This window comes from Eumetopias jubatus, unplaced genomic scaffold (assembly GCF_037043125.1).
Source record: "Eumetopias jubatus isolate StellerSeaLion01/CBP00866 unplaced genomic scaffold, mEumJub1_p1.0 scaffold_11, whole genome shotgun sequence".
Taxonomy (NCBI): domain Eukaryota; kingdom Metazoa; phylum Chordata; class Mammalia; order Carnivora; family Otariidae; genus Eumetopias; species Eumetopias jubatus.
This window is the reverse complement of record NW_028274817.1, coordinates 79,953,022-79,962,488: the sequence shown is the minus strand read 5'-3', so window position 1 is coordinate 79,962,488 and position 9,467 is coordinate 79,953,022. Positions and strand designations below refer to the sequence as shown.

At 37.6% G+C, this 9,467-nt stretch overlaps 1 pseudogene; it reads left to right on the top strand.

Moving 5' to 3' along the window:
• Positions 1-6,824: 6,824 nt before the first annotated feature.
• Positions 6,825-7,975, top strand: LOC114202031 (protein farnesyltransferase/geranylgeranyltransferase type-1 subunit alpha pseudogene; annotated as a pseudogene).
• Positions 7,976-9,467: the final 1,492 nt, after the last annotated feature.

The window sequence follows — 9,467 nt, the reverse complement described above, 5'->3', positions numbered from 1 at the left end:
TACCTACAGTTCCACTATCCATAGTTTCAGTTACCTGTTGTCAACCAAAGTCCTAAAGCAGATGATCCTCCCTCCAACATATCATGAGAAGGTCAAGAGTAGCCTAACACTACATCACAATACCTACATCATTTACGACACTTCATCTCATCGCATAGAAGGGTACATAGAGTACAATATGATATTTTGGGAAAGAGACTACATTCACAAAACTTTTATTGCAGGATATTATTATAATTGTTTATTTAATTATTAGTTATCATTATTAATCTCATACTTTGCCTATTTTATAAATTAAATTATCAGGTATTTATGTATAGGAAAAAAACATAATATATATAGGGTTAAGAGCTAACTGGTTTCAGGCATCCACTGGGGGTCTTGGAATGTATCACCTGCAGATAAGGTGGGACTACGGTACCTAGCCACTAATCAACCCTATTTGCACGTTTTATTTATATATCTCTCCAAGTTATTTAAATTCCAGTTAGTTAACATACAGTGTAATATTAATTTCAGGTGTAGAATTTAGAGATTCATCACTTACATAAAACACCTGGTGCTCATCACAAGTGCCCTCCTTAATACACATCACCTATTTAACCCACCTTCCCCACCTTTCCTCCAGTAACCACCAGTTTGGTTACTATAGTTGAGTCTGTTTCTTGGTTTGAATCTCTTTTTTCTCCCACTATGTTCATTTGTTTTGTTTCTTAAATTCCACATATGAGTAAAATAATAGGGTATTTACCTTTCTCTGACTGACTTATTTCACTTAGCCTAATAAATACTCTCTAGCTCAATACATGTTGTTGCAAATGACAAGATTTCATTCTTTTTTTATGGCTAAGTAATACTCCATTATGTATATATGTATACATACATAACATATTTTCTTTATGCATTCATCAGTTGATGGACAATTGAGTTCTTTCCATAATTTGGCTATTGTTGATAATGCTGCTATAAACATCACGGTGCATGTATCCCTTAGAATTAGAATTTTTGTATTCTTTCAGTAAATACTTAGTAGTGCAATTACTGGATAATAAGGTAATTCTATTTTCAATTTTGTGAGGAATATCCATACTGTATTCCAGAGGGGCCGCACCAGTTTGCATTCCCACCAACAGTGCAAGAGTGTTCCCCTTTCTCCACATCCTCACGAACAGCTGTTGTTTCTTGTGTTGTTGATTTAACTATTCTGACTGGTGTGAGGTAATAGTGCACTGTAGCTTTGATTTGGATTTCCCTGATGAAGAGTGATGTTGAGCATCTTGTCATATGTCTCTTAGCCATCTTTATGTCTCCTTTGGCAAAACATCTATTCATGTCTTCTGCCCATTTTTAACTGGATTATTTGGTTTTGGGTATTCAGCTTTGTAAGTTTTTATATATTTTGGATACTAACCCCTTTTCAGATAAGTCATTTGCAAATATCTTCTCCAATTCAATAGATTGACTTTTAGTTTTGTTGATTGTTTCGTTCGCTGTGCAGAAGCTTTTTATCTTGATGAAGTCCCAATAGTTTATTTTTTCTATTGTTTTCCTTTCCTCGGGAGACATATCTAGTAAGAAGTTGCTATGGCCAATATCAAAGAGGTTACTGCCTGTGTTTTCCTCTAGGATTTTGATGGCTTCTTATCTCACATTTAGATCTGTAATTCATTTTGAATTTATTTTTTTCTTCCAATCCATGAGCATGGACTGCTTTTCCATTTCTTTGTATCATCTTCAATTTGTTTCAACAGTGTTTTATAGTTTTCAGAGTACAGATATTTTACCTCTTTGGTTAGGTTTATTCCTAGGTATCTTACAGTTTTTGTTCAACTGTAAGTGGGATTAATTCCTTGGTTTCTTCTGCTGCTTCATTATTGGTGTATAGAAATGCAACAGATTCTGTATGTGGATTCTGTATCCTGTGACTTTACTGAATTTGTTTGTCAGTACTAGCAGTTTTTTGGTGGAGTATTTCAGGCTTTCCATATAGAGTATCATGTCATCTACAAATAGTGAAAGTTTGACTTCTTCCTTGCCAATTTGGATGTTTTATTTCTTTCTGTTGTCTAAGAGCTGTGGCTATGACTTCCAACACTATGGAAAATAACAGTGGTGAGAATGGACATCCCTGTCTTGCTCCTTTCATTTTATTTTATTTTATTTATTTTATTTTTTATTATGTTCAGTTAGGCACTGTATAGTACATCATTAGTATTTGATGTAGTGTTCAATGATTCATTAGTTGTGTATAACACCCAGTGCTCATCACAGCACGTGCCCTCCTCAATACCCATCACCCGGCTACCCCATTCCCCAGGCCTCCTCCCTTCTGAAACCCTCAGGTTTTTTCCCGGAGTCCATAGTCTCATGGTTGTTCCTACATACAGAGGAAAACCTGCCAGTATTTCCCCATTGAGGATGATATTACCTGTGGGGTTTTTGTATGTGGCCTTTATGATGTTGAGGTATGTTCCCTCTATTCCTACTTTGCTGAGGATTTTTATCATGAATGGATGTTGTTCTTTGTCAAATGCTTCTTCTGCTTCTATTGAGAGAATCATATGTTTCTTATCCTTTCTTTTATTAATGTGGTGTATCATGTTGATTGATTTGTGAATATTGAACCAGACTTGCAGCCCAGGAATAAATCCCACTTGACTGTGGTGAATGATTCTTTTAATATACTGCTGTATTTGATTTGCTAGTATTTTCTAGAGAATTTTTTTGCATCCATACTCATTAGGGATAATGGCCTGTAGTTCACTTTTTTAGTGGAGTCTTTGTCTGTTTTTGGTATCAGGGTAATGCTGGCCTCAGAGAATGAATTTGGAAGTTTTTCTTCCATTTCTTTTTTTTTTTTTGAATAGTTGGAGAAGAATAGATATTAACTCTTCTTTGAATGTTTGGTAAAATTCATGTGTGAAGCCATTTGGTCCTGGACTTTTGTTTGTTAGGAGTTTTGATTATTGATTTAATTTCTTTGTTGAGTATCAGTCTGTTTAAATTTTCTATTCCTTCCTTTTTCAGTTTTGGTAGTTTATATATTTCCAGGCATTTATCCACTTCTTCAGATTGTCCAATTTGTTGGCATATAATTTTTCATAATATTCTCTTAGAATTGTTTGTATTTCTGTGGTGTTGATTATGATCTTTCCTCTTTCATTCATGATTATATTTATATGGGTCCTTTCTTTTCTCTTTTTTATAAGTCTGGCTAGAATTTTATCCATTTTATTAATTTTTTCAAAGACCAGCTCCTGGTATCATTGATCTGATCATTTATGTTTGCTCTAATCTTTATTATTTCCCTTTTCTGGCTTTAGGCTTCATTTGTTCTTTTTTCTAGCTCCTTCAGGTGTAAAGTTAAGTTGTTTATTTGAGATTTTTCTTGCTCCTTGAAGTAGGCCTTTATTGATATATATTTCCCTCTTATGACCACTTTTGCTACATCCTAAAGGTTTGGAGTCAATGTGTTTTCACTTTCATTTTTTCCTTGTGATTTTTTTTCTTATTTCTTCTTTCATTTCCTTGTTGACCTATTCATTATTTAGCAGCAAATTTTTTAAACTCCATGTATTTGTGGCCTTTCCAAATTTTTTCTTGTGGTTGGCTTCAAGTTTGATAGTGTTGTGGTCAGAAAATATGCATAGTATAATCTCAATTATTTTTTTTACTTATTGAGGTCTGTCTTGTGATCTAGTATGTGATCTACTCTAAAGAATGTCTCATGTGCACTTTAAAAGAATGTGTATTCTGCTGCTTTAAGATGAGATGTTCTGAATGTAACTGTTAAGACCATCTGGTAGAGTCTGTATTTCAAAGCCATTGGTTCTTTGTTGATTTTCTGCCTAGATCATCTTTCCACACTATAAGGGGGTTACTAAAGTCCCCTACTATTACTGTATTATTATCAGTGAGGCCCTTTATGTTTATTATTAATTGTTTTCTATATTTGGGTGCTCCCATGTTGTAGGCAAAAATGTTACAATAGTTAGACTTTCCTGTTGGATTGTCCCCTTTGTTATGGTATAGTGCCCTTCTTCATCTCCTGTTATGGTCTTTGGTTTAAAATCTAGTTTGTCTGTTTTAAGTATTGCTACTTGGGCTTTCCTTTGATGCCATTTGCATGATAAATGTTTCTCCATCCCTTCACATTCAATCTGCACATGTCTTTAGGTCCAAAATTAGTCTCTTATAGGCAGCATATAGATGGGTCTTATTCTTTTTATCCATTCTAACACCCTATGTCTTTTGATTGGAGAATTTAGTACATTTATATTCAATGCAATTATTGATATATATGAACTTAATGCCATTTTATTACTTGTTTTGTCATTGTTTCTGGAGACTTTCTCTGTTCTTTTCTTGTCTTTTTCAGTTTTGGTCTTCCCTTTCTTTTTTTTTTTTTTATTGTTATGTTAATCACCATATATTACATCATTAGTTTTTGGTGCAGTGTTCCATGATTCATTGTTTGTTCATAACACCCAGTGCTCCATGCAGAATGTGCCCTCCTCAATACCCATCACCAGGCTAACCCATCCCCCCACCCCCCTCCCCTCTAGAACCCTCAGTTTGCTTTTCAGAGTCCATCATCTCTCATGGTTCGTCTCTTTCTTAGTCAAAGAGTTCCCTTTAATATTTCTTGCATTGCTGGTTTAGTGGTCACTAAGTCTTTCTAGGTTTTGTTTGTCTGGGAAACTTTTTATCTCTCCTATTCTGAGTGATATTCTTGCTGGAAAAATATTCTTGGATGCATGTTTTTCCCATTTAGCACTTTGAATGGTGTATAGAATGGGACTGTCTTCAGACTTGTCAAGTTTCTGTTGAGAAATCTCCAGCTAACCTTATGAGTCTTGCCTTATAAGTTAAGGGCTTTGGAGGGGGGTTGGTGCTTTTAAGATTTTTTCTTTATCACGATATTTTGCAAATTTAACTACAAAATGTCTTGGTGTTGGCCTGCTTTAGTTGATCTGGATGGGAGTTTTCTGTGCCTCCCAGATCTGGATGTTTATTTCTTTCCCAGGAGTAGGGAAGTTTTCAGGTATTATTCCTTCAAATACATTTTCTTCCCCCTTTTCTCTCTATTCTTCTTCTTCTGGGGCTCCTATAATACAAATGTTATTACGTTTGATGGTCTCACTGAGTTCCCTAAGTCTTCTAGTGTTGCATAATTGTTGTTTCTGTCTTTTGTTCTGTGTCATTTTCAATTATTTTGACTTCTATGGCACTAATTCATTCTGCTTCTTCCAGACTGCTCTTCATTGCATCAGGCTTGCTTCCAAATCTTGTTTATTGTACTCTTCATCTCGGATTGATTATGTTTTAACTCTTTTATCTCTGTGGTAAGGATCTCCCTAATGTCTTGTATTCTTTACTCAAGTCCATTGTGTATCCTTATGATTTTTGTTCTAAATTATCCATCAGGCATGTTATTTATGTCTTTTTTGCTTAGCTCTCTGGCCATGGCCTTATGTTGTTCTTTCATTTAGGAAGAATACCTCTGTCTTGGTATTTTGTCTAGTCTCTGCCTTCTTTTCTGTGTTAGAAAAGCCTGTTATGTTTCCTGATCCTGAATGGCTTTATGAAGAAGAGGCCATGTACTGTCCAGGGCCTGGTGCTTCAGTGAACATTTCTGGTGTGTGCATATGTGTTTTGCTATTGTGTTTTGGCTGTTCTATCCTTCATGCCTGTCATGTGCAGAGACTTTCCTTGCCTGCTGTGGGTAGTGTTTCATCCCTGGCCTTAATATGGTGAGTTTTAACTAAGTGTGCTCTGGTCTGCTTCTGAAATGAAACCTGATCATAGTTTCACAAGGACAGAGGCCCTGTAGAACACTCTAGTTGGGAGAAGTGGTGTGGGCAGGGGTTTGTGCTGGTTTTTGGGGGAGGTGCCTGCCATGCTGGGACTGAGGCAAGTTTGACTGAAAAGGGGAGTCCCATTAGAGCACAGGGGTGTATGAGTTGCTATAAGTAAGTTAGGTATCCAGTGTGGGTGCTGCAGTGCTTCCCACAGGTGGTTCTGCATTTATGCCGGTGGGGGGAGACATGGCACCAGCCAGCTCTTTTCTTCATGGAGAGGCATCTCTCTGAAGGGTGCCTCTCAGGAAAGAGATCCTAGAAGGTGAATAATCTCCACCTTGTATGCCTCAGGCATTCATCAGATTGCTGTTACCACACTGTCTGCCTTTATGTTGTTTGCAGGGCCTTCTCTCCAAGAGCAGGGCGATGCCCTCAGGGTTTTAACACAGCCAAGCCTGCTGACCCCTTCAACAGATGAATGGATAAAGAAGATGTGGTCCATATATACAATGGAATATTACTCAGCCATCAGAAAGGATGAATACCCAACTTTTACATCCACATGGTTGGGACTGGAGGAGATTATGCTAAGTGAAATAAGTCAAGCAGAGAAAGTCAATTCTCATATGGTTTCACTTATTTGTGGAACCTAAGGAATAGCATGGAGGACATTAGGAGAAGGAAGGGAAAAATGAAGGGGGGTGGGAATCGGAGGGAGAGAGGAACCATGAGAGACTATGGACTCTGAGAAACTGAGGGTTTTAAAGGGGAAGGGGGTGTGGGATGGGTTAGCCTGGTGATGGGTATTAAGGAGGGCATGTACTGCATGGAGCACTGGGTGTTATACGAAAACAATGAATCGTGGATCACTACATCAAAAACTAATGATGTATTGTAAAGTGACTAACATAACATAAGAAAATAACATTTAAAAAACTTCTAAATTTCTAAATAAAATAAAATAAAATAAAATAAAATAAAATAAAATAAAATAAAATAAGCTCCGTTGCGGACTGAGGCGAGATGGCGGCTACTGAGGGGGTCAGGGAGACTGCACAGGGCAGCGAGTCTGGTCAACCTGAGCTGCCACTGCCCCAGCTGCACCCTCTGCCGCCCCAGCAGCAGCAGGAAGAAGCTATGGTGGCTGAGCCCGGAGAAGCGGTGGCGTCCCCTATGGAGGACGGGTTCCTGAGCCTGGACTTGCCCACCTATGTCCTGTATAGGGACAGAGCAGAACGGGCTGATATAGATCCAGTGCCGCAGAATGATGGCCCCAATCCAGTGGTCCAGATCATTTATAGTGAAAAATTTAAAGATATTTACAGTTATTTCCGGGCTGTCCTGCAGCATGATGAAAGAAGTGAACGAGTTTTTAAACTAACCAGAGATGTTATTGAGTTAAATGCAGCCAATTATACAGTGTGGAATTTTCAGAGTTCTCTTAAAGTCACTTCAAAGGATCTACATGAGGAAATGAACTACATCACTGCAATAATTGAGGAACAGCCCCAAAACTATCAAGTTTGGCATCATAGGCGAGTATTAGTGGAATGGCTAAATGATCCATCTCAGGAGTTTGAGTTTATTGCTGATATTCTTAATCAGGATGCAAAGAATTATCATGCCTGGCAACATCGACAATGGGTTATTCAGGAATTTAAACTTTGGGATAAAGAGCTGCAGTATGTAGACCAACTTCTTAAAGGGATGTGAGAAATAACTCTGTCTGGAACCAAAGATGCTTCGTAATTTCTAACACCACTGGCTACAATGATCATGCTATATTGGAGAGAGAAGTCCAGTACACTCTAGAAATGATCAAACTAGTACCACATAATGAAAGTGTATGGAACTATTTGAAAGGGATTTTACAGGATCGTGGTCTTTCCAAATATCCAAATCTGTTAAATCAGTTACTTGATTTACAACCAAGTCACAGTTCCCCCTACCTAATTGCCTTTCTCATGGAGATCTATGAAGACGTGTTAGAAAACCAACAAGGAGGACATTCTTAATAATTAGAGTTGTGTGAAATTCTATCTAAAGAAAAGGACACTATAAGAAAGGAATATTGGAGATATATTGGAAGAATCTTTCAAAGCAAACACAGCACAGAGAGTGACCCACCAACAAATGTACAGCAATAACACCATCTGGAAGAACTCGATGGAATGCTTTTATTTTTTAAGAGACTCTAATGCGGGAGTTTTAAAACTAAAGTGATCATTCCCTTTTCCTGTGGTGTAAAACGTGCATTGCACAGGTACTGCTTTTTAACAAGAACTGAGTGGGATGCTCCTTAGGTGCTGCTGCTATTCAGACTAGTAATTTGATTCTTTTAAAGCAAAGTAATTTGGGGGGAGGGTGAAGAAACAGAAAGTCCCATGAAGGAACTTTTGTAGACATCATTTACTCTAATCCCTTAGCATCAGCTCCTCCCTAAAGGGAATATCCGTCAGGATTTGCAGCATTAATGAACGTTGGTAACTTTTATGTAATGGGTATAAGGTAAGTTAAATTTGGGTTCAGGAAGCAGGGAATGCAGTGGACATTAGAGCTGCTATGCCACACTCACAGTATCTTGCTATCACTGTAACCAACTAATGCCAAAAGAATGGTTTTGTAATAAAATTATAGATGAGCTGAAGGCAGACACTCAACAACTGAGCCACCCAGGCGCCCCATAAAATTATAGATGTATCCTAAAAAAATAATAAAAAATAAGTAAAATAAAATAAACAGATAAAATTAAAATTTAAATTTAAAAAGTGTAAAAAACAACAACAACAAAAACTCTAGGCATTCAGCTGTCTGGTTGCATGAACTCATGAAATACAGCCCATTTCATTTTCAAAGACAATGGCTTTGCGGAAATGTTTTCCTTTTTTTTTTTTTTTAAGATTTTATTTATTTGACACAGAGAGACATAGCTCGCGAGAGAACACAAGCAGGGAGAGCGGGAGAGGGAGAAGCAGGCTTCCCGAGGAGCAGGGAGCCCGACGTGGGGCTCGATCCCAGGATCCTGGGATCGTGACCTGAGCTGAAGGCAGACGCTTAAGACTGAGCCACCCAGGCGCCCCTGGGGAAATGTTTTCCTTATGCTTTCCCCTGTGTGCTCCTCTCTGTCTCACCCTTCCTTTGGACCATGACTCCCTCCCCTCTGTAGCATCTTCTCTCTTTTTTCCCCTAAACCATGTCTCACTTCTTACCTTCTTCACTGTGGCCTCTGGTCTCCCTATAGTTGTGCGGTTTGTTCTGTCAGTCTTCAAGTTGATTTCTCTGGTATTTAGGATGATTTGATAGTTATCTAGTTGTGTACCCAGGATGAGATGAACCTACAGTACCCTTACTGTGATGCCATCTTCCCTTCTATCCTTCCAGGTTTATTAAGGAATAATTGCCAAATAAAGTTGCATATGCTTAAAATAAACAATACAATTTGATACTCATATACATTGTGAAATGTGTGAAATGATTACCAAAATCAAGTTATTTAACCCACCCATCATCTCACATAATTAATTTTTGTTGTTGTTATAGTGACAAAATTTACCATTTACTCCCAGCAAATTTCAAGTACACAAAACTGTATTATTAAATGTGGTCACCATGTTGTACATTAGGTACTCAGAAATTATTAATTTTATAACTGATATTTTCTACCCT